Genomic DNA, 27,915 nt, shown 5'->3' with positions numbered 1-27,915 from the left:
GAATTACCTTCAATATTTCATTTCACCCTAGTGATATCCACCCACTTTGCCAATTGATTCAAGTCATTTCAATTTTAAGTGTGTCTGTCAAACAACACTGCCACATCTAACTTTATTTTGGGTCATACTTAATGCAAAGCTCCCTATTCTATCATACATTTGAAAAAAAAGAAGCTAATGTCATGTCTCTAGATCTAGGACCAGCCTCTATGAAAACCCATGCTTTGTTTATTTGTTTGTATGTTTTAAGAGGGAGGTTGGGCGATGAGTCATGGGCCCTTAAAGTTTCCTGATTTGGGTACTGACCAGTCTATCTTTTAGTGATCTGTCCACATGTTTTTCTAGTTTATCATGTTTGAATTTGTAAATGTATAATCCAAAGGTTATTTTTCTCTTTATTCAAGGTAAATAATATGAATCATTTTCTCCATATTTTAGACATTTCACCATTCCTATAAATTCTTTAAAATTAAAAAAAAAAAAAAGCTTTCTCCAGGGCCTATCATGTGCCAAGTACTGTGCTAGGTACTGACAGTATAAAGATGAATACGGTACAGTCCTTGCTCGCAAAGAGTTTATAGTGTAATAGAGGAGGCAGGTACAGGAAGTAATCGTTGCAAGCCGGTTTGCTAAGCACTATGGTAGAGGTTTGAAGAAGCTACTAGAACACAAAAATAGGAATCAACTTTCTCTGCCTGGGAAAAGAAGGTGGAACTTCGGGACATCTTCACAGCTAGATCTTAAAGGATGGGTAGGAGGTTGTTAGGCAGAGGAGATGGAAGTCATTCTATGTCCAAGACGACATATATGCAAAGCCCCCAGACACTTGCAGAATATATTATGTTTAAGATAGGGGGAAAGTCTGATGCAGTTAAGTGTTGGATACTTGAGGGGGATGATGAGATGAGGCCTGAGAAGCAGGCAGGGACAAAATTATGAAGGGCCTTGTGTCCTATGCTAAAGAAAGGATCTTTTTTTCCTGTGGGCACAGGGCCTCATTGAGGGGTTTTTAAGCAGGGTACTGATATTGTCAGAATCATGCTTTCGGACACTGTAATGAGCAGTGTAAAAGGTGCAATAGAGGAGGGAACTGTGGGAGGAATACAGCACTGCTAGAGGCTCTGGAGCATGCAGCCAATTCCTTAAGTACCCTAGGATGTAAATCATTTTTGTTTCTCAACTGTGAAAGAGGACTAGCCATTTTTTCCAACTTCACATGGAGCTGATGAGAGTAAATGAGATCACAAGTCCCCTGAGCCTCTTAGAAGAAAGCTTCCAGGTTAGGGCTAGGCGGTTGGAAGTCGAGACAAGCATAGTCTACACCATTTACTTTAACACTTACTCATGCACATCTTACATATTTTTTTAATATGTGTATTAGTCTTTTCTTACAACTCCATTCAACTCAGTCATAAGCTCTTCAAGGGCAGGGTCCATGATATCTTGCATCGTCTACAACCCCTCATACAGAGACAGAGCACAGAATGAGTCCCCAGCACCTACCAGCAGTTTGATCCCATACAGTGGCCCGTCTTATGTGAACTGCCTGAGACTGAGGCATCCGAGGAGGACCACAGGACTAGTGGGAACCAGTAGTGATGTTATATTTCAGGGCTCTTTCTCTAGGGGTGACCACAAAGATTCCAAGCCTTGTTCAACCAGGCCTATGTGTGCCAGGAAGGCCGTTTACTTCCTGCCTTGGGCATGACACCTCCTTATTAAATATAAGACGTAAATCATGAAAGTTCACTTTGTATGAAATAGAAATAATTACCATTTCACTAGGAAGTCACAACCTACAAGTGAAAGATGTTGAGTAGAATATATGTATATAATAATTGTGAATAATATTTCAGAATTTAACTAGTCCTTTGTTTGCAGAAAAGGTGTAAAAAGAATGCTCAGAATTTTATATCCTTTCGGGTATTTATAATTAACGTAGACATAACATGACAACACTCTAGATGTTTTTAATCCAAGTTTTAAACAGTGTCGGTAATACATGGTCAAATTTTGTGCAGGGGCTTCATCCAATGGCCAAAAGGATATTTGAGGAACATCCATATTTTTCCTTGTATGTCAAAAATTACCTTAAATTTGCATCAGCAGAAGCCAGAGAGTCTGAAAGCATTCCCTGCAATTTTAAAGCAAGCACCCTCCTCTCTCTTCTGATTCGACAGAGGTTGTGATCAGTTCACTGAACACAATGGCATTTCCTCCTATCCACACCTAATATAAACTCCAGCCAATTTAATGGGGTCTATTACGTAGGTTGGGGATGCGAGCACATAAATTCTTTGGCTCTTGAGATACTCGTCTTGTGTGCCAGGACCAGGTGCAGAAATACAAATACATATATATTAAGCCTGGGCCAGCTGCTTTGCCAGTGCTTTTGTGTTTTTTCTATTTAACTAGAAAAGGTTGAAGAGGCACGATTTCCATCAATTATACCTAAAATGTTATTTTTCTTGTAGAGGAAGAGAGTACATTTAATTCCTCAACCCAGTATTGATGTCTAAACCATTGAGGTTTTTAAGTTCATTGAATGAGAGTTTAAAGTAAAAAGTGATGTTTTTGATTAACCAGAATGCTCAGGGAGGGAATATTCTGGTTCAGGAAACAGTTACACCACACTTTTTTTGTTGTTTTATACATATTCTTTAACCTCTTTAAAAACTTTATCTGTATATTTCTGCCTTAGTAAGTGCAGTAGACTGGAGCTGGTTGAATCTTACTGCTATCACTTAAGAGTTACCCGGTGTTTCTACACCCTAGATTCTAATTGGCTAAAATCATTGGAGGTAGCGGATATTGACAAAATCTGGGCTGAACCTGGGGTACACGCTGGGAAATTGCTTTTGGAAACTTGTTTGGCTTCTTCTCATTTACTTCCTTCCCTAAAAGCAAACTATATGAAAGAAAAATTCACTAGCCAAGTGAAGACTTTGATTTGCTAATCTATACTTTACTGAATAAAAACATATTTTAGAGCAGGAAAATTCCACCTGTGTCATCTGAGAAAAATGTGCTAAAGAACCTTAGATCCAGAGAAATGAGACCTTGTACGTCCAAAGGAAACAACAAGTAAATTCAGTTCATCATGACCTGTCTATTCAATTTATTCCCTAGCTGAGTTAATCTTACAGCAATTTTCAGGGACCCACTCACCACTTTGATTCTTCTGTAGTGCAAATGTTAGGTTCTGTTTATAAACTACCTAAGATTCTTGGTGGTTAATCGAACTGCTTTGCACTTTTTCCGTTAGTTTACCTTGGACTGTATAATTATCCAAAGGGAAATATGGTCTGTGGATTCTAAAAGTGGCCTTCTGGCACTTTTCAGCATAATGAATTCATATTCAGTTTTCTTGATTCATTTTCAGACAAATATTACCTATTTCTACTCTCCCAAGCCTTCATTTGTCTTCAGTAGTGACTGCTTATCATGCCAAATGGTGTGTAGAGAGTGAGAACTGTGTAGAATTATGCTGCTGTCACATTTATTTCCTGGATAACATTTTCGGTTTTGTCACACAGTTAATGGATTTGTTTCTGTTAACAAGTAGGGCCTTCTTGACCTAATCCTTTTTCCCACATATTCCTGTATAAATTCTAAATCCAAAGGTGCTAGCTTAGTAGCTAAATTGGGTTTATAGAAGAAAGGACCACCGCAAAGTCAATTTGTGCAAATTTGACCCTGGGTCATTTACTTGCCTTTGGGGGGGGTGCTTAAAAACTCATTTATCCCAAATCCAAATTACGTGAAAGTTGAAATGATTAAAGTTTGCTGGGTTATTGTAGGAAATATCTGGAGAGAAAAGTTGCTCCTAGAAGGATCTGTTGAGGTTCATTTTTTAACCAAAAAGTTCTTAAATCCAAATCAGAAAATGGCAAAGGGGATAGAAGCCACCAGAAAAGGTAGTGAAGTGGTAAATTGGGAAAGACAAGTAAAGAGGTAGGAGAAAACTGACAAAATAGACTCATTTCACCAACGTTACAAAATTGAAATGGTGAGGATATGGAAGCAACCTAAATGTCCATCGACAGATGAATGGATAAAGAAGATGTGGCACATATATACAATGGAATATTACTCAGCCATAAAAAGAAACGAAATTGAGTTATTTGTAATGAGGTGGATGGACCTAGAGTCTGTCATACTGAGTGAAGTAAGTCAGAAAGAGAAAAACAAATACCGTATACTAACACACATATATGAAATCTAAAAAAAAAAAAAAACAGTACTGATGAACCTAGTGGCAGGGCAGGAATAAAGATGCAGACGTAGAGAATGGACTTGAGGATACAGGAGGGGAAGGGGAAGCTGGGACGAAGTGAGAGAGTAGCATTGACATATATACACTACCAAATGTAAAATGGTTGGCTAGTGGGAAGCTGCTGCATAGCACATGGAGATCAGCTCTATGCTTTTTGACGACCTAGAGAGGTGGGATAGGGAGGGTGGGAGGGAGACGCAAGAGGGAGGGGATATGGGGATATATGTATACATACAGCTGATTCACTTTATTTTACAGCAGAAACTAATACAACATTGTAAAGCAATTATACCCCAATAAAGATATTAAAAAAATTGAAATGGTGAAAGGGGAATAGACATGAAGGAGAAGTAGAGGAAATTACGAGAAAGAGGATAAGCAATAGATGTTGATAGAATGATATCAAAACTGTTTAGCAAACTGATTAAGCTTGTGGGCTGAGGAGCCCGAGGCTGCCTAAATTCAAATTCAAGATCAGCCACTTCCTAACTGTATGACCTCAGACAAGTTACTTAATCTCCCTGTATTTTAGTTTCCTCATTTGTAAAATGGAAATAATAATAGTACCTACCTCACAGGGTTATTGAGAAAATTGATTGAGTTAACATATTGAAAGCACCTAGTATAGTTCCTGGCACAGGGTAAGCACTCAGTAAATGTTGGCTATTATTTTTATTATATGCCAACAAGAGAGAAAAGTCAAACCATACTACCAGCGGGTTCCAAAATAGCTATAATGAAGGAAAAGAATTATAAGAGTTATGCTAACGCTAAACGAGAAAATAGATATCTGAGCAAGTCTTAGGAAGGTTCAAATAAGGAAACACTGAAAATCTATATTGCTGACTTTTGATACCAGGACTGGGAGATGACTGTTGCAAAATCTTTGCCTGTAACAATTAAGCTGTTTTGAATAGTGCAGGTATCTGGCTCTGCCTGGGTGAGGTAGCCACCTGATATTTTACATAAATATCTTGATGTCATGGTCAAAGAATCCCTGATCTCTGGCCTCATGGACATGAAAACAGCAAATGCATATTAGCAAATGCAGTTGACTGAGCCCTGTGCTTTTTCTTAAAGATTGACTTTGGGGTTTACAGTTCACCAGGTTAATAAGAAGCTAGATGTTTCTGGTAAAGAGAAAAAAATTACCTCACCACAAAGCTGCAGACACATTTCTCAAAGTTTTCAGAAATGTGTTTGTTGAACCTGGTCTATCCTCTGAATACATTTGTGTTGATGATGTGAAAGACAAAATGTACTTGAGGAAATGATTTTATCCAGCTATTGGAAGAGGGAGAACATTGATTAATGAGTAAGGAAGGGGGCCTGGGGTTTTATAGAGGCAGGTAAATAAGGGAGTCATCTGCAAGTCTTATAGGAATCATTAGGAAGGATGGAGACAGGTCTTATCTCAGAATAATAGGCCAGGGTAGGATGGTCCCTTGCAGTTAGCCTTTTCCTGGAAAACAAAAGAGTAGGGGTGGGGGTTCTTAACCATCACTGCTTTCTGGGGAGAACAGGGCTCAGATAAACTTCAACATTGTAATTTCCTCCTTTTGTTTAAGACAAACATCATCCATCACCAAATAATTCAGAGGCAATCATAAGCCACCTGAGTAGGGTGAACAAGCGTCTAAGAAATAGTCTCGTGAGGACTCTTGGTGTTATTCCTGTAAAACCATCTGTTGAGAGGTGGTGGCAAAAATCAGTTGTTTTATGGTCTTGGAGATCAGGCATCTTAAAAGGGGGAAGAATAAACTGAAAAAAAAGAAATAGTAATGAAAAAGATTATATTATAGTAAGGAGCCAAGAATTGGACCGTGAAGGTAACCAGTCAAGTGGATTCTAAGACTTAAGTGGAGGAAAATCCATTTTGCAGCACCATTTATGGAACTAGGATATAAGTGCTCTTGGTGACAATGTCCAAAGTCTAGGTTACCTCGCATATAAGGATGTGTATGACCTGAACATTTCTCCAGACTTCCTTAGTGGTCCAGGGAGCAGCTTGTTCAAGAATTCCAGTCATGCATGGTCTGCTGCAGTGATGAGTTCTTCCAGGTTTATATCAAGTCATGGGGCTTTAGTTTGCAGGGCTGCTTCATATCCCAGAGAAGAGAGCAAGCTGTAAGGAAACATAGGGTCCCAATAGGGATTTGGGCAGTCAGGTTTTAGTCCTTGGTGTCTCCAAGTTAGGCAGCAGGAAGAAAATTTGGAAAAGTTAGTTTTGAGGATATTAGCCAGATATTGAAGAAAACTGGAAAAATTGAAAAGTTGGTAAGGATCAACAATTTGGACAGGGTAATAGGGTCCAGTCCAATTTCCAAATAGGTACCGAAACTGGTTTTTCCACACAGGGATGGAAGTCAGTTATATCTCTACCACAGAAGACAAAGTTTTCATACTCATCAGCAGCCTACAGTTTATAAAGAGATGCAAAATTGTTAAAAGACAATAACTAGATTCTGATACCCTGGTATGTTGTGCTATAGATGAGGCAGAGTTTTCCTATGAAACAAAAAATTTCTCTATACAGTCACCTTCTTTTGATCAAAGATAATCTCAGAGAAAGATTATTCTTAAACTCAAAATAAGACTGATCTCACAAGCAACAAAAGAAAAAAATAGATTAATTGAACTTGGTAAAACTTTAAAACTTTTGTGCATCAAAGGACATCATCAAGAAAGCAAAAAGACAACCTACAGAATGAAGGAAAATATTTACAAATCATATATCTGATGAGAGTCTGGTATCCAGGATATAAAGAACTCATACAACTCAACAACAAAAAGACAAACAACCCAATGTAAAAATTGGCTTGAATAGACATGTCTGCAAAGAAGACATCAAATGGCTAATAAGCACACAAAACAATGTTTGACATCATCAGTCATCAGGGAAATGTAAATCAAATCCACAATGAGACACCACTTCATGCCCACTAGGATGGCTACAATAAAAAAAAAAAAACAGAAAATACAAGTACTGGTGAGGATGTGGAGAAATTAGAACCCTTATACATTGCTAGTTAGAAAATAAAATTCAGCCCCTGTAGAAAACAGCTTGGTTATTCCTCAAAAGTTAAACATAGAATTACCATATGTCCCAGCAATTCCACTCCTATGTATGTATCCAAAAGGATTAAAAACAGGTACTCAGAAAAATACTTGTACACAAATGTTCATAGCAGCAATATTCACAATAGTCAAATGGTGGAAACAACCCAAATTTCCATCAACAGATGAATGTATAAACAAAAGTGGTATATGCATGCAATGGAATATTACTCATAAAAAGGAGTGAAGCACTGATGATTGCTATAACATGGATGAACCTCAAACACATGCTAAGTAAAAGAAGCAGACAACCTGAAAGAGAAATTAAGGAAACACTCCCATTTACCATTGCAACAAAAAGAATAAACTACCTAGGAATAAACCTACCTAAGGACACAAAAGACCTGTATGCAAAAAACTATAAGACACTAATGAAAGAAATTAAAGATGATACAAACAGATGGAGAGATATACCATGTTCCTGGATTGGAAGAATCAACATTGTGAAAATGACTATACTACTCAAAGCAATCTACAGACTCAATGCAATCCCTATCAAACTACCAATGGCATTTTTCACAGAACTAGAACAAAAAATTTCACAATTTGTATGGAATCACAAAAGACCCCGAATAGCCAAAGCAACCTTGAGAAAGAAAAACAGAGCTGGAGGAATCAGGCTCCCAGACTTCAGACTATACTCCAAAGCTACAGTAATCAAGATAGTATGGTACTGGCACAAAAACAGAAGTATAGATCAATGGAACAGGATAGAAAGCCCAGAGATAAACCCATGTACATATGGTCACCTTATTTTTGATAAAGGAGGCAAGAATATACAGTGGAGAAAAGACCAACTCTTCAATAAGTGGTGCTGGGAAAACTGGAGAGCTACATGTAAAAGAATGAAATTAGAACACTCCCTAACACCATACACAAAAATAAAATCAAAATGGATTAAAGACCTAAATGTAAGGCCAGACACTATCAAACTCTTAGAGGAAAGCATAGGCAGAACACTCTATGACATAAATCACAGCAAGATCCTTTTTGACCCACCTCCTAGAGAAATGGAAATGAAAACAAAAATAAACAAATGGGACCTAATGAAACTTCAAAGCTTTTGCACAGCAAAGGAAACCATAAACAAGACAAAAAGACAACCCTTAGAATGGGAGAAAATATTTTCAAATGAAGGAACTGACAAAGGATTAATCTCCAAAATTTACAAGCAGCTCATGCAGCTCAATATGAAAAAAACAACCCAATCCAAAAATGGGCAGAAAACCTAAATAGACATTTCTCCAAAGAAGATATACAGATTGCCAACAGACACATGAAAGGATACTCAACGTCACTAATCATTAGAGAAATGGAAATCAAAACTACAATGAGGTATCACCTCACACCAGTCAGAATGGCCATCATCCAAAAATCTACAAACAATAAATGCTGGAGAGGGTGTGGAGCAAAGGGAACCCTCTTGCTCTGTTGGTGGGAATGTAAATTGATATAGCCACTATGGAGAACAGTATGGAGATTCCTTAAAAAACTAAAAATAGAACTACCATACGACCCAGCAATCCCACTACTGGGCATATACCCTGAGAAAACCATAGTTCAGAAAGAGTCATGTGCCACAATGTTCATTGCAGCACTGTTTACAATAGCCAGGACGTGGAAGCAACCTAAGTGTCCATCAACAGGTGAATGGATAAAGAAGATGTGGCACATATATACAATGGAATATTACTCAGCCATAAAAAGAAACGAAATTGAGTTATTTGTAGCGAGGTGGATGGATCTAGAGTCTGTCATACAGAGTGAAGTAAGTCAGAAAGAGAAAAACAAATACCGTATGCTAACACATATCTGGAATCTAAAAAAAAAAAGAAAAAGAAAAAAATGGTTCTGAAGAACCTAGGGGCAGGACAGGAATAAAGACGCAGATGTAGAGAATGCACTTGAGGACACGGGGAAGGGGAAGGGGAAGCTGGGATGAAGTGAGAGAGTGGCATGGACATATATACACTACCAAATGTAAAATAGATAGCTAGTGGGAAGCAACCGCATAGCACAGGGAGATCAGCTCGGTGCTTTGTGACCACCTAGAGGGGTGGGATAGGGAGGGTGGGAGCGAGACACAAGAGGGAGGAGATATGGGGATATATGTATATGTATAGCTGATTCACTTTATTATAAAGCAGAAACTAACACACCATTGTAAAGCAATTATACTCCAATAAAGATGTTAAAAAAAAAAAGCAGACAGAAGATCACATGTTATTCTTTGATGCCACTTATATGTAATATCCAGAATAGGTAAATCTGTAGAGACAGAATGCAGATTGGTGGTTGTCAGGGACTAGGGGGAGGGAAGAATAGGGGAACAACTGTTGTTTGATTAGTGCAGGGTTTTCTTTTGAGGTGTGAAAATGTTTTGGGACTAGATTGAGGTGGAGATTGTACAATGTTAGAAATGTACTAAATGCCACTGAATTGTATGCTTTAAAATTGTTATTTTTATATTATGTGACTTTTACCTCAATTAAAAAAATATTTAAAAATAAAAATTAGGCCTTATTAGATTTAGCCTGATCACTTATATAGGTGCAGCAAGAATGGTAATTTACCATATACACCTTAAGCTTGCTTTGTTGGAATTTTTCATAAGAAATCTCATTTTGAAAATTTAAAAGCCTATTAAGGCTAGGAAGCCAAACTGAAAAGAGTTTACCTGCAGTACCTATAAATGTGGAAGAATTTCTCTCTTCTTACGTTCCCACAAATATTCTAAGGTTCCGGAACCTGCCAGGAAGTAACCTTCCTTACTCACTTGTAAGGCTGGGAACCCTATAAGCCAGGTACCAGGCTAGATTTCCCAAGAGAGTTTTGTATGTATTGGCTCAATAAAGTCAACCTTAGTTCATTAAAAGTGTCAGATTAAATCCGGTTCAACAAGCATCTTTCACAAATACGACATTCCAGGCAAGGCCTTGGTTACATAACCAATGCTTCCAGTCGTGTCCTGATAACACGTAGGAGAGACAGATTCTCATTGAACCTATGCAGGCAATTATATTGCTGTGAAAATAAAAATAAGGTAAGAGTTTCCAAATCCTGGAGGGCTCAGGCACGGGGACTCTGACAAATAAAAACATATAATGGCCAGCGAGGGCATTAATGAATCTCTAGGAACTTCCTATACAGCATACAATTCCTCACATATTTATATTAATAACATCTTGCCTATACCAATTTAACTTATGGAAGGCTAAGCATCTCTTCTGGTTTGGCAACTCTTCTCATGCATGTCATCAATAGTAATGTATCAAATAAACCTAATTATTTCTAGCACCTCTTATTTTCTAAGGTAAAAGAACAAATCCTTTGTGATTTCACAGAGGGCCTCTGGACTTGATTAACATAGGATAATGGATTACTGAAAAACAATACTTGGTTCTCAATGACAATAAAAGATTTTAGAAGTGAGCATAGGAGGTAATATGATTATAAAGAATCTCATCTCTCGTAAGTGAGAAGACTTTGCTTTCTTAAATAATCAAGGACGTAATAAAGACAACATAAACCATAGAAGGCTATTCTGATAAGACACAGAATCTTTGTTATCGAGGAAGATTACTTAGACAACAAAGCAAAACCTTTACAACCTGTTATTAAAAGAAGGAAGTCAATCCAAAAAATTTGTCATTTTAGCAGAGAGAAAATCAAAATCTAGTTTTTCATCGCTATAATATTTGATACTAAAGTTCTTTTTGGAAATCTTGTAAATAAGCCCATCAAAACTTAGCTAACTTTGACCCCAACAAATAAAATCCCCTTTGGATTTCAGAGGCTCTCTGGTGTTTTGGTAAATCTAAATGAATATTGCCTTTAATTTTTCCAATATATAATATATATAACCATGTGATTCATGCTGCAAGTGAAATCAGGAAGCAGTACAGTGTTGAAGCAAGAGTAATGTTCACTTCATTTGTCTTCCTGATCCTTGTACTTTATTTTACACATCAGTATCTGCATTACATACTTGTATTTTCTGTGAAAGAAACAATTAAATAAATCTTAGCAGTTTGATTTTCAAAAAAAAAAAAACTTTCTATATCTATACACATCCCTTATAGTACAACTTCTCAAACTGGCAAAAAAGAACATGTTCATTAACAGACCCAAATACATATAGCCTCTCTGTAGCATGTAAAAATAAGAAGCAAAAGTATATAAACCCCAAAATTATGCTTAGTAATTAATGCATTCTCTTACCTAGAAATGATCGAGGTACCTAATGAATATCCATTAAGTAACTCAATTTAGTATCAGCCCAAAGTCTTCAGTTACCTAAAGATTTTTTAAATTTTATTTTACCTAAAGATCTTATAAATTATCTTCAAGCTGACGTACTACAAAACATAATTACTGTTGAAATAAAGTTTGTCAGGATAATGACTCAATTTTGTTAAACAAATTTACATTTGTCATAATCTCAAACGTTTAGTAGAAGTAACATTAGCTCATTCAATCGGTAAACCTGTACAAATTTAGGAAGAATATACCCAAGTACAATAAAAATCAATTATATTATACTTAACACTGATAGAGAAAAAACATAGCTGATATAAGTAAACCAAAATTATTAAATTAGTCTTGTTTCCCAAAGATTTACACCCCTCTAGGGTGGGCTATTCAGAACACTGAGCTGTTCTCCCCGTGCAAGCAGCTGCTTTCCGCTAGCTATCTATTTTACATTTGGTAATGTATATAAGTCCATGCCAATCTCTCACTTCGTCCCAACTTACCCTTTCCCCTCCCCGTGTCTTCAAGTCCATTCTCTTCGTCTGTGTCTTTATTCCTGTCCTGCCCCTAGGTTCGTCAGAACCATTTTTTTTTCTTTTTTAGATTCCATATATATGTGTTAGCATATGGTATTTGTTTTTCTCTTTCTGACACACTTCACTCTGTATGACACACTCTAGGTCCACCCACCTCACTACAAATAACTCAATTTTGTTTCTTTTTAATGGCTGAGTAATATTCCATTGTACATATGTGCCACATCTTCTTTATCCATTCATCTGTCGATGGACACTTAGGTTGCTTCCACGTCCTGGCTATTGTAAATAGTGCTGCAATGAACACTGTGGTATATGACACTTTCTGAATTATGGTTTTCTCAGGGTATATGCCCAGTAGTGGGATTGCTGGGTCGTATGGTAGTTCTATTTTTAGTTTTTTAAGGAACCTCCATACTGTTCTGCATAGTGGCTGTATCAATTTACATTCCCATCAACAGTGCAGGAGGGTTCCCTTTGCTCCACACCCTCTCCAGCATTTATAGTTTGTAGATTTTTTAATGATGGCCATGCTGAACAGTGTGAGGTGATACCTCATTGTAGTTTTGATTTACATTTCTCTAATGATTAGTGATGTTGAGCATCCTTTCATGTGTCTGTTGGCAATCTGTATATCATCTTTGGAGAAATGTCTATTTGGGTCTTCTGCCCATTTTTCGATTGGGTTCTTTGTTGTTTTGATATTGAACTGCATGATCTGCTTGTATATTTTGGAGATTAATCCTTTGTCAATTGCTTCGTTTGCAACTATCCTCTCCCATTCTGAGGGTTGTCTTTTCGTCTTGTTTATGGTTTCCTTTGCTGTCTAAAAGCTTTTAACTTTCATTAGGTCCCATTTGTTTATTTTTGTTTTTATTTCCATTTCTCTAGGAGGTGGGTCAAAAAGGATCTTGCTGTGATTTATGTCATAGAGTGTTCTGCCTATGTTTTCCTCTAAGGGTTTTATAGTGTCCAGCCTTACATTTAGGTCTTTAATCCATTTGGAGATTATTTTTGTGTATGGTGTTAGGGAGTGTTCTAATTTCATTCTTTTACATGTAGCTCTCCAGTTTTCCCAGCACCACTTATTGAAGAGGCTGTCTTTTCTCCATTGTATATTCTTGCCTCCTTTATCAAAAATAAGGTGACCGTATGTGCATGGGTTCATCTCTGGGCTTTCTATCCTGTTCCATTGAACTATATTTCTGTTTCTGTGCCAGTACCATACTGTTTTGCCTACTGTAGCTTTGTAGTATAGTGTGAAGTCCAGGAGCCTGATTCCTCCAGCTCTGTTTTTCGTTCTCAAGATTGCTTTGGCTATTCAGGGTCTTTTGTGTTTCCATACAAATTGTGAAATTTTTTGTTCTAGTTCTGTGAAAGATGCCATTGGTAGTTTGATAGGGATTGCACTGAATCTGTAGATTGCTTTGGGTAGTATAGTCATTTTCACAGTGTTGATTGTTCCAATCCAAGAACATGGTATATCTCTACATCTGTTTCTATCATCTTTAACTTCTTTCATCGGTGTCTTACAGTTTTCTGCATACAGGTCCTTTGTCTCCTTAGGTAGGTTTATGCCTAGGTATTTTATTCTTTTTGTTGCAATGGTAAATGGGAGTGTTTCCTTAATTTCCCTTTCAGATTTTTCATCATTAGTGTGTAGGAATGCAAGAGATTTCTGTGCATTAATTTTGTATCCTGCTACTTTACCGAATTCATTGATTAGCTCTAGTAGTTTTCTGGTAGCATCTTTAGGATTCTCTATGTACATTATCATGTCATATGCAGACAGTGACAGTTTTACTTCTTTTCCAATTTGGATTCCTTTTATTTCTTTTTCTTCTCTGATTGCTGTGGCTAAAACTTCCAAAACTATGTTGAATAATAGCAGAGAGAGTGTGCAACCTTGTCTTGTTCCTGATATTAGCGGAAATGGTTTCAGTTTTTTACCATTGAGAATGATGTTGGCTGTGGGTTTGTCATATATGGCCTTTATTATGTTGAGGTAGGTTCCCAGTATGCCTACTTTCTGCAGAGTTTTTATCATAAATCAGTGTTGAATTTTGTCAAAAGCTTTTCCTGCATCTATTGAGATTATCATATGGTTTTTATCCTTCAGTCTGTTAATATGGTGTATCACATTGATTGATTTGCGTATATTGAAGAATCCTTGCATTCCTGGGATCAACCCCACTTGATCATGGTGTATGATCCTTTTAATGTGCTGTTGGATTCTGTTTGCTAGTATTTTGTTGAGGATTTTTGCATCTCTGTTCATCAGTGATATGGGCCTGTGGTTCTCTTTTTTTGTGACATCTTTGTCTGGTTTTGGTATCAGGGTAATGGTGGCCTCATAGAATGAGTTTGGGAGTGTTCCTCCCTCTGCCGTATTTTGGAAGAGTTTGAGAAGGATCGGTGTTAGCTCTTCTCTAAATGTTTGATAGAATTCACCTGTGAAGCCATCTGGTCCTGGACTTTTGTTTGTTAAAGATTTTTAATCACAGTTTCAATTTCAGTGCTTGTGATTGGTCTGTTTATATTTTCTATTTCTTCCTGGTTCAGTCTCGGAAGGTTGTGCTTTTCTTTTTTAAAATAATTAATTAATTAATTAATTTTAACATCTTTATCAGAGAATAATTGCTTTACAATGGTGTGTTAGTTTCTGCTGTACAACAAAGTGAATCAGCTATACGTATACATATATCCCCATTTCTCCTGCCTCTTATGTCTCCCTCCCACCCTCCCTATCCCACCCATCTAGGTGGACACAAAGCACCGAACAGATCTCCCTTTCCCATGCAGCTGCTTCCCACTAACTATCTATTTTACATTTGGTAGTGTATATATGTCCACGCCACCCTCTCACTTCGTCCCAGCTTACCCTTCCCCCTCCCCGTGTCCTAAAGTCCATTCTCTATATCTGCATCTTTTTCCTGTCCTACCCCTCGGTTCTTCATAACCATTTTTTTTCTTAGATTCCATATATATATGTGTTAGCATACAGTATTAGTTTTTCTGTTTCTGCCTTACTTCCCTCTGTATGACAGTCTCTATGTCTATCCACCTCACTGCAGATAACTCAATTTTCTTTCTTTTTATGGCTGAATAATAGTCCATTGGAAATATATACCACATCATCTTTATCCATTCATCTGTCGATGGACACTTAGGTTGCTTCAATGTCCTGGCTATTGTAAATAGTGCTGCCATGAACATTGTAGTACATGGCTATTTTTGAATTATGGTTTTCTCAGAGTATATGCCCTGTACTGCGATTGCTTGGTCATATGGTAATTCTATTTTCAGTTTTTTAAGGAACCTCCATACTGTTCTCCATAGTGGCTGTATCAATTTACTTTGAGACCAACAGTGCAAGAGGGTTCCCTTTTCTCCACACCCACCTCAGCATTTATTGTTTGTAGATTTTTTGATGATGGCCATTCTGACCGGTGTGAGGTGATACCTCATTGTAGTTTTGATTTGCATTTCTCTAATGATTAGTGATGTTGAGCATCCTTTCATGTGTTTGTTGGCAATCTGTATATCTTCTTTGGAGAAACGTCTATTTGGGTCTTCTGCCCATTTTTGGTTTGGGTTGTTTGCCTTTTTGATATTGAGCTACATGAGCTGCTAGTATATTTTGGAGATTAATCCTTTGTCAGTTGCTTCCTTTGCAAATATTTTCTCCCATTCTGAGGGTTGTCTTTTTGTCTTGTTTATGGTTTCCGTTGCTGTGCAAAAGCTTCTAAGTTTCATTAAGCCCCATTTGTTTATTTTTGTTTTTATTTCCATTTCTCTAGGAGGTGGGTCAAATAGGATCTTGCTGTGATTTATGTCATAGAGTGTTCTGCCTATGCTTTCCTCTAAGAGTTTATACTTTCCGGCCTTACATTCAGGTCTGTAAACCATTTTGAGTTTGTTTTTGTGTATGGTGTTAGGGAGTGTTCTAGTTTCATTCTTCTACATATAACTGTCCAATTTTCCCAGCACCACTTATTGAAGATGCAGTCTTTTCTCCATTGTATATTCTTGACTCCTTTATCAAAGGTAAGGGGACATATGTGCGTCAGTTTATCTCTGGGCTTTCTATCCTGTTCCATTGATCTATATTTCTGTTTTTGTGCCAGTACCATACTATCTTGATTACTGTAGCTTCGTAATATAGTCTGAAGTCATGGAGCCTGATTCCTCCAGCTCCGGTTTCCTTTCTCAAGATTCCTTTGGCTATTTGGGGTCTTCTGTGTTTCCATACAAATTGTGAACTTTTTTGTTCTAGTTCTGTGAAAAATGCCATTGGTAGTTTGATAGGGATAGCATTGAATCTGTAGATTGCTTTGGGTAGTAAAGTCATTTTCACAATGTTGATTCTTCCAATCCAGGAACATGGTATATCTCTCCATCTGTTCGTATTATCTTTAATTTCTTTCATCAGTGTCTCATAATTTTCTGCATACAGGTCTTTTGTCTCCTTAGGTAGGTTTATTCCTAGATATTTTATTCTTTTTGTTGCAGTGGTAAATGGCAGTGTTTCCTTAATTTCACATTCAGATTTGTCATCATTAGTGTATAGGAATGCAAGAGATTTCTGTGCATTAATTTTGTATCCTGCTACTTTACCAAATTCATTGATTAGCTCTAGTAGTTTTCTGGTAGCATCTTTAGGATTCTCTATGTATAGTATCATGTCATCTGCAAACAGTGACAGCTTTACTTCTTCTTTTCCGATTTGGATTCCTTTTATTTCTTTTTCTTCTCTGATTGCTGTGGCTAACACTTCCAAAACTATGTTGAATAATAGTGGTGAGAGTGGGCAACCTTGTCTTGTTCCTGATCTTAGTGGAAATGGTTTCAGTTTTTCACCATTGAGCATGATGTTGGCTGTGGGTTTGTCATATATGGCCTTTATTATGTTGAGGAAAGTTCCCAGTATGCCTACTTTCTGCAGGGCTTTTATCGTAAATGGGTGTTGAATTTTGTCGAAAGCTTTCTCTGCATCTATTGAGATTATCATATGGTTTTTCTCCTTCAATTTGTTAATATGGTGTATCACGTTGATTGATTTGCGTATATTGAAGAATCCTTGCATTCCTGGAATAAACCCAACTTGATCATGGTGTATGATCCTTTTAATGTGCTGTTGGATTCTGTTTGCTAGTATTTTCTTGAGGATTTTTGCATCTATGTTCATCAGTGATATTGGCCTGTAGTTTTCTTTCTTTGTGACATCTTTGTCTGGTTTTGGTATCAGGGTAATGGTGGCCTCATAGAATGAGTTGGGGAGTGTTCATCCCTCTGTAATATTTTGGAAGAGTTTGAAAAGGATAGGCGTTAGCTCTTCTCTAAATGTTTGATAGAATTTGCCTGTGAAGCCATCTGGTCCTGGGCTTTTGTTTGTTGGAAGATTTTTAATCACAGTTTCAATTTCAGTACTTGTGATTGGTCTCTTCATATTTTTTATTTCTTCCTGGTTCAGTCTCGGCAGGTTGTGCATTTCTAAGAATTTGTCCATTTCTTCCAGGTTGTCCATTTTATTGGCATAGAGTTGCTTGTAGTAACCTCTCATGGTCCTTTTTAATTCTGCAGTGTCAGTGGTTACTTCTCCTTTTTCATTTCTAATTCTATTGATTTGAGTCTTCTCCCTTTTTTTCTTGATGAGTCTGGCTAATGGTTTATCAATTTTGTGTATCTTCTCAAAGAACCAGCTTTTAGTTTTATTGATCTTTGCTATTATTTCCTTCATTTCTTTTTCATTTATTTCTGATCTGATCTTTATGATTTCTTTCCTTCCGGTAACTTTGGGTTATTTTTGTTCTTCTTTCTCTAATTGCTTTAGGTGTACAGTTAGGTTGTTTATTTGAGTTGTTTCTTATTTCTTAAGGTAGGATTTTATTGCTATAAACTTCCCTCTTAGAACTGCTTTTGCTGCATCCCATAGGTTTTGGGTCGTCGTGTCTCCTTTGTCATTTGTTTCTAGGTATTTTTTGATTTCCCCTTTGATTTCTTCAGTGATCACTTGGTTATTAAGTAGTGTATTCTTTAGCCTCCATGTGTTTGTATTTTTTACAGAAATTTTCCTGTAATTGATATCTAGTCTCATAGCGTTGTGGTCAGAAAAGATACTTCATACGATTTCAATTTTCATAAATTTACCAAGGCTTGATTTGTGACCCAAGATATGATCTATCCTGGAGAATGTTCCATGAGCACTTGAGAAAAATGTGTATTCTGTTGTTTTTGGGTGGAATGTCCTATAAATATCAATTAAGTCCATCTTGTTTAATGTATCATTTAAAGCTTGTGTTTCCTTATTTATTTTCATTTTTGATGATCGGTCCATTGGTGCAAGTGGTGTGTTAAAATCCCCTACTATGATTGTATTACTGTCGATTTCCCCTTTTATGGCTGTTAGTATTTGCCTTATGTATTGAGGTGCTCCTATGTTGGGTGCATAAATATTTACAATTGTTATATCTTCTTCTTGGATCGATCCCTTGATCATTATGTAGTGTCCTTCTTTGTCTCTTGTAATAGTCTTTATTTTAAAGTCTATCTTCTCTGATCTGAGAATTGCTACTGCAACTTTCTTTTGATTTCCATTTGCATGGAATATGTTTTTCCATCCCCTCACTTTCAGTCTGTATGTGTCCCTAGGTCTGAAGTCAGTCTCTTGTAGACAGCATATATATGGGTCTTGTTTTTGTATCCATTCAGCCAGTCTGTGTCTTTTCATGGGAGCATTTAATCCATTTACATTTAAGGTAATTATCAATATGAATGTTCCTCTTCCCATTTTCTTAAATGTTTTGGGTTTGTTATTGTAGGTGTTTTCGTTCTCTTCTGTTTCTTGCCTAGAGAAGTTGCTTTAGCATTTGTTGTAAAGCTGGTTTGGTGGTGCTGAACTCTCTCAGCTTTTGCTTGTCTGTAAAGGTTTTAATTTCTCCATCAAATCTGAATGAGATCCTTGCTGGGTAGAGTAATTTTGGTTGTAGGTTTTTCTCCTTCATCACTTTAAGTATATCCTGCCACTCCCTTCTGGCTTGCAGAGTTTCTGCTGAAAGATCAGCTGTTAACCTTATGGGGATTCCCTTGTGTGTTATTTGTTGTTTTTCCCTTGCTGCTTTTAATATGTTTTCTTTGTATTTAATTTTTGATTGTTTGATTAATATGTGTCTTGGCGTGTTTCTCCTTGGATTTATTCTGTATGAGACTCTCTGTGCTTCCAGGACTTGATTAACTGTTTCCTTTCCCATATTAGGGAATTTTTCAACTATAATCTCTTCAAATATTTTCTCAGTCCCTTTCTTTTTCTCTTCTTCTTCTGGGACCCCTATAATTCGAATGTTGGTGTATTTAATGTTTTCCCAGATGTCTCTGAGACTGTCCTCATTTCTTTTCATTCTTTTTTCTTTATTCTGCTCTGCAGTAGTTATTTCCACTATTTTATCTTCCAGGTCAGTTACCCGTTCTTCTGCCTCAGTTACTCTGCTATTGATCCCTTCTAGAGTATTTTTAATTTCATTTATTGTGTTGTTCATCATTGCTTGGTTCCTCTTTAGTTCTTCTACGTCCTTATTAAATGTTTCTTGCATTTTGTCTATTCTATTTCCAAGATTTTGGATCATCTTTACTATCATTATTCTGAATTCTTTTTCAGGTAGACTGCCTATTTCCTCTTCATTTGTTAGGTCTGGTGTGTTTTTACCTTGCTCCTTCATCTGCTGTGTGGTTTTTTTGTCTTCTCATTTTGCTTATCTTACTGTGTTTGGGTCTCCTTTTCACAGGCTGCAGGTTCGTAGTTCCTGTTGTTTTTGGTATCTGTCCCCAGTGGCTAAGGTTGGTTCAGTGGGTTGTGTAAGCTTCCTGGTGGAGGGGAGTAGTGCCTGTGTTCTGGTGGATGAGGCTGGATCTTGTCTTTCTGGTGGGGAAGTCCACGTCTGGTGGTGTGTTTTGGGGTGTCTGTGACCTTATTATGATTTTAGGCAGCCTCTCCGCTAATGGATGGGGCTGTGTTCCTGTCTTGCTAGTTGTTTGGCATAGGGTGTCCAGCACTGTAGCTTGCTGGTCGTTGAGTGAAGCTGGGTCTTGGTATTGACATGGAGATCTCTGGGAGATTTTTGCCGTTTGCTGTTATGTGGAGGTGGGAGGTCTCTTGTGGACCAGTGTCCTGAAGTTGGCTCTCCCCCCTCAGAGGCACAGCCCTGATGCCTGGCTGGAGCACCAAGCTCCTTTCATCCACATGGCTCAGAATAAAAGGGAGAAAATATAGAAAGAAAGAAAGAAAGAAAGAAGATAAAATAAAATAAAATAAAGTAAGATAAAATAAAATAAAGTTATTAAAATAAAAAAAATAATTATAAAGGAAGAAAAATTTTTTAAGTAAAAAAAACCAAACAAACAAAAAAACGGACGGACAGAACCCTAGGACAAATGGTGAAAACAAAGCTATACAGACAAAATCTCACACAGAAGCATACACATATACACTCACAAAAAGAGGAAAAGGGGAAAAAATAATATATCTTGCTCCCAAAGTCCACCTCCTCAATTTGGGATGATTTGTTGTCTATTCAGGTATTCCACAGATGTAGGTACATAAGTTGTTTGTGGAGCTTTAATCCGCTGCTTCTGAGGCTGCTGGGAGAAATTTCCCTTTCTCTTCTTTGTTCGCACAGCTCCCGGGTTTCAGCTTTGGATTTGGACCTGCCTCTGCGTGTAGGTCGCCTGAGGGCGTCTGTTCTTCGCTCACACTGGACGGTGTTAAAGGAGCAGCTGCTTCGGGGGCTCTGGCTCACTCAGGCCAGGGGGAGGGAGGGGTACGGAGGCGGGGCGAGCCTGCGGCGGCAGAGGCCGGCATGACGTTGCACCAGCCTGAGGCGCGCCATGCGTTCTCCTGGGGAAGTTGTCCCTGGATCACGGGACCCTGGCAGTGGCGGGCTTCACAGGCTCCCAGGAGAGGAGGTGTGTGCAGTGACCTGTGCTTGCACACAGGTTTCTTGGTGGCAGCGGCAGCAGCCTTAGCATCTCATGCCCGTCTCTGGGGTCCGTGCTGATAGCCGCGGCTCACGCCCGTCTCTGGAGCTCGTTTAGGCGGCGCTCTGAATCCCCTCTCCTCGCGTACCGGGAAACAAAGAGGCAAGAAAAAGTCTCTTGCCTGTTCGGCAGCTCCAGACCTTTTCCTGGACTCCCTCCCGGCTAGCTGTGGTGCACTAACCCCTTCAGGCTGTGTTCATGCCGCCAACCCCAGTCCTCTCCCTGGGATCTGACCGAAGCCCGAGCCTTAGCTCCCAGCCCCCACCCATCCCAGTGGGTGAGCAGACAACCTCTCGGGCTGGTGAGTGCTGGTTGGCACCGCTCCTCTGTGCGGGAATCTCTCCACTTTGCCGTCCGCACCCCTGTTGCTGTGCTCTCCTCCATGGCTCCGAAGCTCCCCCCCTCCGCCATCCGCAGTCTCCACCCACGAAGGTGCTTCCTGGTATGTGGAAACCTTTCCTCCTTCACAGCTCCCTCCCACTGGTGCAGGTCCCGTCCCTATTCTTTTGTCACTGTTATTTCTTTTTTCTTTTACCCTACCCAGGTATGTGGGGAGTTTCTTGCCTTTTGGGAGGCCTGACGTCTTCTGCCAGCGTTCAGTGGGTGTTCTATAGGAGCAGTTCCACGTGTAGATCGTATGATCCTTTTAATGTGCTGTTGGATTCTGTGTGCTAGTATTTTGTTGAGGATTTTTGCATCTCTGTTAATCAGTGATATTGGCCTGTAGTTTTCTTTTTTTTGACATCTTTGTCTGCTTTTGGTATCAAGGTGATGGTGGCCTCGTAGAATGAGTTTGGGAATGTTCCTTCCTCTGCTATATTTTGGAAGAGTTTGAGAAGGATAATTTATAGCTCTTCTCTAAATGCTTGATGGAAGTCTCCTGTGAAGCCATCTGGTCCTGGGCTTTTGTGTGTTGGAAGATTTTTAATCACAGTTTCAATTTCAGTGCTTGTGATTGGTCTGTTGATATTTTCTATTTCTTCCTGGTTCAGTCTCGGCAGGTTGTGCATTTCTAAGAATTTGTCCATTTCTTCCATGTTGTCCATTTTATTGGCATACAGTTGCTTGTAGTATTCTCTCATGATCCTTTGTATTTCTGTAGTGTCAGTTGTTACTTCTCCTTTTGCATTTCTAATTCTATTGATTTGAGTCTTCTCCCTTTTTTTCTTGATGAGGCTGGCTAATGGTTTATCAATTTTGTTTATCTTCTCAAAGAACCAGCTTTTAGTTTTATTGATCTTTGCTATCATTTCCTTCATTTCTTTTTCATTTATTTCTGATCTGATCTTTATGATTTCTTTCCTTCTGCTAACTTTGGGGTTTTTTTGTTCTTCTTTGTCTAATTGACTTAGGTGTAAGGTTAGGTTGTTTATTTGAGTTGTTTCTTGTTTCTTGAGGTAAGAGTGTATTGCTATAAACTTCCCTCTTAGAACTGCTTTTGCTGCATCCCATAGGTTTTGGGTCATCATGTTTTCATTGTCATTTGTTTCTAGGTATTTTTTAATATCCTCTTTGATTTCTTCACTGATCTCTTGGTTATTTAGTAACGCATGGTTTAGCCTCCCTGTGTTTGTATTTTTTACGGTTTTTTCCCTGTAATTGATATCTAGTCTCATAGCGTTGTGATTGGAATAGATACTTGATACGATTTCAATTTTCTTAAATTTACCAAGGCTTGATTTGTGACCCAAGATATGATCTATCCTGGAGAATGTTTCATGAGCACTTGAGAAGAATGTGTATTCTGTTGTTTTTGGATGGAATGTCCTATAAATATCAGTTAAGTCCATCTTGTTTAATGTGTCACTTAATGCTTGTGTTTCCGTTTTTTTTTTCATTTTGGATGATCTGTCCATTGGTGAAAGTGGGGTGTTAAAGTCCCCTACTATGATTTTTTTACCACCAATTTCCCCTTTTATGGCTGTTAGCATTTGCCTTATGTATGAGGTGCTCCTATGTTGGGTTCATAAATATTTACAGTTGTTATATCTTCTTTTTGGATTGATCCCTTGATCTTTATGTAGTGTCCTTCTTTGTCTCTTGTAATAGTCTTTATTTTAAAGTCTATCTTGTCTGATATGAGAATTGCTACTCCAGCTTTCTTTTGATTTCCATTTGCATGGAATATGTTTTTCCATCCCCTCACTTTCAGTCTGTATGTGTCCCTAGGTCTGAAATGTGTCTCCTGTAGACCGCATATATATGGGTCCTGTTTTTGTATCCATTCAGCCAGTCTGTGTCTTTTGGTTGGAGCATTTAATCCATTTACATTTAAGGTAATTATTGGTATGTATGCTGCTATTACCATTTTCTTAATTGTTTTGGGTTTGTTATTGTAGGTCTTTTCCTTCTCTTGTGTTTCCTGCCTAGAGAAGTTTCTTTAGCATTTGTTGTAAAGCTGGTTTGGTGGTGCTGAATTCTCTTAGCTTTTGCTTGTCTGTAAAGGTTTTAATTTCCCATCAAATCTGAATGAGATCCTTGCTGGGTAGAGTAATCTTGGTTGTAGGTTTCTCTCCTTCATCACTTTAAGTATGTCCTGCCACTCCCTTCTGGCTTGCAGAGTTTTTGCTGAGAGATCCACTGTTAACCTTATGGGGATTCACTTGTATGTCATATGTTGCTTTTCCCTTGCTGCTTTTAAAATTTTTTCTTTGTATTTAATTTTTGATTGTTTGATTAATATGTGTCTTGGCGTGTTTCTCCTTGGATTTAACCTGTGTGGGACTCTCCGTGCTTCCAGGACTTGATTAACTATTTCCTTTCCCATATTAGGGAAGTTTTCAACTATAATTTCTTCAAATATTTTCTCAGTCCCTTTCTTTTTCTCTTCTTCTTCTGGGACCCCTATAATTCGAATGTTGGTGCGTTTAATGTTGTCCCAGAGGTCTCTGAGACTGTCCTCAGTTCTTTTCATTCTTTTTTCTTTATTCTGCTCTGCAGTAGTTATTTCCACTATTTTATCTTCCAGGTCACGTATCCGTTTTTCTACCTCAGTTATTCTGCTATTGATCCCTTCTAGAGTATTTTTAATTTCATTTATTGTGTTGTTCATCATTGCTTGGTTCCTCTTTAGTTCTTCTACGTCCTTGTTAAATGTTTCTTGCATTTTGTCTATTCTATTTCCAAGATTTTGGATCATCTTTACTCTCATTATTCTGAATTCTTTTTCAGGTAGACTGCCTATTTCCTCTTCATTTGTTTGGTCTGGTGGGTTTTTACCTTGCTCCTTCATCTGCTGCATATTTCTCTGTCTTCTTATTTTGTTTAACTTACTGTGTTTGTTGTCTCCTTTTCGTAGGCTGCAGGTTTGTAGTCCCCATTGTTTTTGGTGTCTGCCCACAGTGGGTGAGGTTTGCTCAGTGGCTAGTGTAGATTTCCAGATGGAGACTACTGGTGCCTTTGTTCTGGTGGGTGGGGCTGGATCTTGTCTTTCTGTTGGGCAAGGACATGTCTGGTGGTGTGTTTTGGGGTGTCTGTGAACTTATTATGATTTTAGGCAGCCTCTCTGCTAATGGGTGGGGTTGTGTTCCTGTCTTGCTAGTTGTTTGGCGTGGGGCATCCAGCCCTGGAGCTTGCTGGCCGTTGGGTGGCACTGGGTCTTAACTTTGAGATGGAGATCTCTGGGAGAGCTCTCACCAATTGATATTACTTGGGGCCGGGAGGTCTCTGGTGGTCCAATGTCCTGAACTCGGCTCTCCCACCTCTGAGGCTCAGGCCTTACACCAGGCCAGAGTACCAGGACCCTATCAGCCACATGGCTCAGAAGAAAAGGGAGAAAAAAAGAAAGAAAAAATAATAATGATAAATTTTTAAAATTATTTAAATAAAAATTATAATAATAATAAAAAAAGAAGAGAGCTAGCAAACCAATAAAGAAATCCACCAGGGCCTTCCCTGGTGGTGCAGTGGTTGAGAATCTGCCTGCTAATGCAGGGGACACGGGTTCGAGCCCTGGTCTGGGAAGATCCCACGTGCCACGGAGCAACTAGGCCCATGAGCCACAACTACTGAGCCTGCGCGTCTGGAGCCTGTGCTCCACAACAAGAGAGGCCACGATAGTGAGAGGCCCGCACACCACGATGAAGAGTGGCCCCCCACTTGCCGCAACTAGAGAAAGCCCGCACAGAAATGAAGACCCAACACAGGCAAAAATAAATAAATTTTTTTACAAAACGAAATCCACCAATAATAACAAGTGCTAAAAACTAAACTAAGATAAACATAAAAATCAGAAACAAATCAGTCACAGACAGCAAACCCCAAGTCTACAGTTGCTCCCAAAGTCCACCGCCTCAATTTTGGGATGATTCGTTGTTAATTCAGATATTCCACAGATGCACGGTAAATCAAGTTGATTGTGGGGATTTAATCCACTGATCCTGAGGCTGCACAGAGAAATTTCCATTTCTCTTCTTTGTTCACACAGCTCCTGGGGTTCAGCTTTGGTTTTGGCCCCATCTCTGCATGTAGGCCACCCTCAGGCATCTGTTCCCACCCAGACAGGATGGGGTTAACGCAGCGGCTGATTAGGGGGCTCTTGCTCATTCAGGCCGGGGGGAGAGAGGGGTATGGTAGTTATAATTGGAATGCGGGGCGAGCCTGCGGTGGCAGAGGCCAGCATGATGTTGCAACTGCCTGAGGTGTGCCATGTGTTGTCCTGGGGTAGTTGTCCCTGGATCATGGGACAACTTATTGAATGGCGGGCTGCACAGGCTCGCGGGGCAGCGGGGGTGTTGTGGATAGTGACCTGTGCTTGCACACAGGATTCTTGGTGGCTGCAGCAGCAGCCTTAGTGTTTCATGCCCGTCTCTGGGGTCTGAGCTGATAGCCGTGGCTCACGCCCATCTCTGGAGCTCATTTAAGCGGTGCTCTGCCTTCTGTGGGCAGACCGGGAAGGAATCCCCTCTCCTCGCACACCCTGAAACAATGGTCTCTTGCCTCTTAGGCAGGTCCAGACTTTTTCCCCGGACTCCCTCCCAGCTAGCTGTGGCGCACTAGCCCCCTTCAGGCTGTGTTCATGCAGCCAACCCCAGTCCTCTCCCTGGGATCTGAACTCGGAAGGCCGAGCCTCAGTTCCCAGTCCCCACCCGCCACAGCGGTGAGCAGACAAGCCTCTCAGGCTGGTGAGTGCTGGTCGGAACCAATTCTCTGTGCGGGAATCTCTCCACTTTGCCCTCTGCACCCCTGTTGCTGCGCTGTCCTCCATGGCTCTGAAGCTTCCCCTCTGCCGCCCACCCCCTGTCTCCTCCAGTGAAGGGGCTCCCTAATGTGTGGAAACTTTTCCTCCTTCACAGCTCCCTCCCACTGTTGCAGGTCCCATCCCTATTCTTTTGTCTCTCTTTATTCTTTTGCCCTACCCAAGTACATGGGGGGTTTCTTGCCTTTTGGGAAGTCTGAGGTCTTCTGCCAGCATTCAGTAAGTGCTCTGTCAGAGTTGCTCCACATGTAGGTGTATTTTTGATGTATTTGTGGGGAGGAACGTGATCTCCACATCTTACTCCTCTGCCATCTTGAAGGTCCCCCCTGAAAATGGTTCTTTCTGGAATATGCCAGGGCAATGTGGTCTTTTGCAGTTAACTGTTTCTCAGAACACAAAAGGGTGAGTGGTTTCCTACCAATGCTGATTCCTAGAAGCATGGGGCTCAAAGTTCAATACTGACAATGACATGACTCTGCTTTGTCAATTTTGTCTATGGAATTTCTCTGTATTCTCTTTTGTATGCCATACTATTTCTGCTTGCCTTTTTTGTTTGTTTTTTGCTTTTGTTTTTCTGTGCTTATGACCTGGTTCCCTAACTTAATTGTAGGCTCTCTGAGGGAAGGAAGTATGTCTTATATTGATTTGTATTTCTCCTCTTCCCCAATGCCCTCCTCTTTTTGCCTAACAGTGTTCCATCCCAACTACCCAAAAGTTACTGACTTCAGTAGAAAGACATTATCTCTTTTTTGATGTGCTAAGATAGTAAGTAGATATATAAATTGTAAGCTTTTCATAATTGGAAATAATCATCCAAGAACTTTTAAAGTTACATATTTAACTCTTGTTTACAGAGAATTCAGGGATGGTCAAAGCTTTTTCTCTAATTGGTTTCTTTCTGCTTGCATACATAATGCCAACCTATTCTTTTGCTTAGATGATCGCTGAGTTCACCTTCATGAGCAAAGTCTGTGTCTACTGGTATTTTTACCAACTTCCTGCTGTCTGGTGTACCTGTCTCATTGACTCAGCCTGTGAACCAGGGCATTGTTCAGAATATGAAATATTATGGAAGAGATTTCATGAAGGAGTTTATGCATTTTGTAGGCAATAAAAAGACCTTACAATCTCATAGTAACAAAGATGCCATTTTAAATGATGCTCATGCCTAGAATTCTGTTTCAAATAAAATATCAGGGAGAACATAGGAAAAAATGGGCTGAATGTTCAAAGTGTCTGTGGAAGCAAAAGAAACTGAAGCATTTAGGATGAGGCCTTAAAAACAAATTATAACACATGTTTGATGATAATGTTCTTTTACATCTACTCAACAAGGCTTAATGGAAGCGCAATAAAAGACTAGGTTAATGTTGACAAGAGTTTAAAGCGACACAGTATCACTGATAGCAAAAACGGTAAAGGACATCAGTGAAGTCAGTGAAGACAACTTTAGTGAAGGAGACAAAATAACTTCAGAAGAGGCTGCTTCAATCACCATTGTAATAATT

At 39.0% G+C, this 27,915-nt stretch overlaps 1 protein-coding gene across 2 annotated transcripts in view; it reads left to right on the top strand.

The window, feature by feature from the left end:
• HDAC8 (histone deacetylase 8) overlaps window positions 1-27,915 on the top strand; it is a 236,021-nt gene that overhangs the window by 44,766 nt on the left and 163,340 nt on the right. The window lies entirely within an intron of this gene.

Source organism: Eubalaena glacialis, chromosome X (assembly GCF_028564815.1).
Source record: "Eubalaena glacialis isolate mEubGla1 chromosome X, mEubGla1.1.hap2.+ XY, whole genome shotgun sequence".
Classification (NCBI taxonomy): domain Eukaryota; kingdom Metazoa; phylum Chordata; class Mammalia; order Artiodactyla; family Balaenidae; genus Eubalaena; species Eubalaena glacialis.
This window is presented reverse-complemented; position numbering and strand designations above follow the sequence as displayed.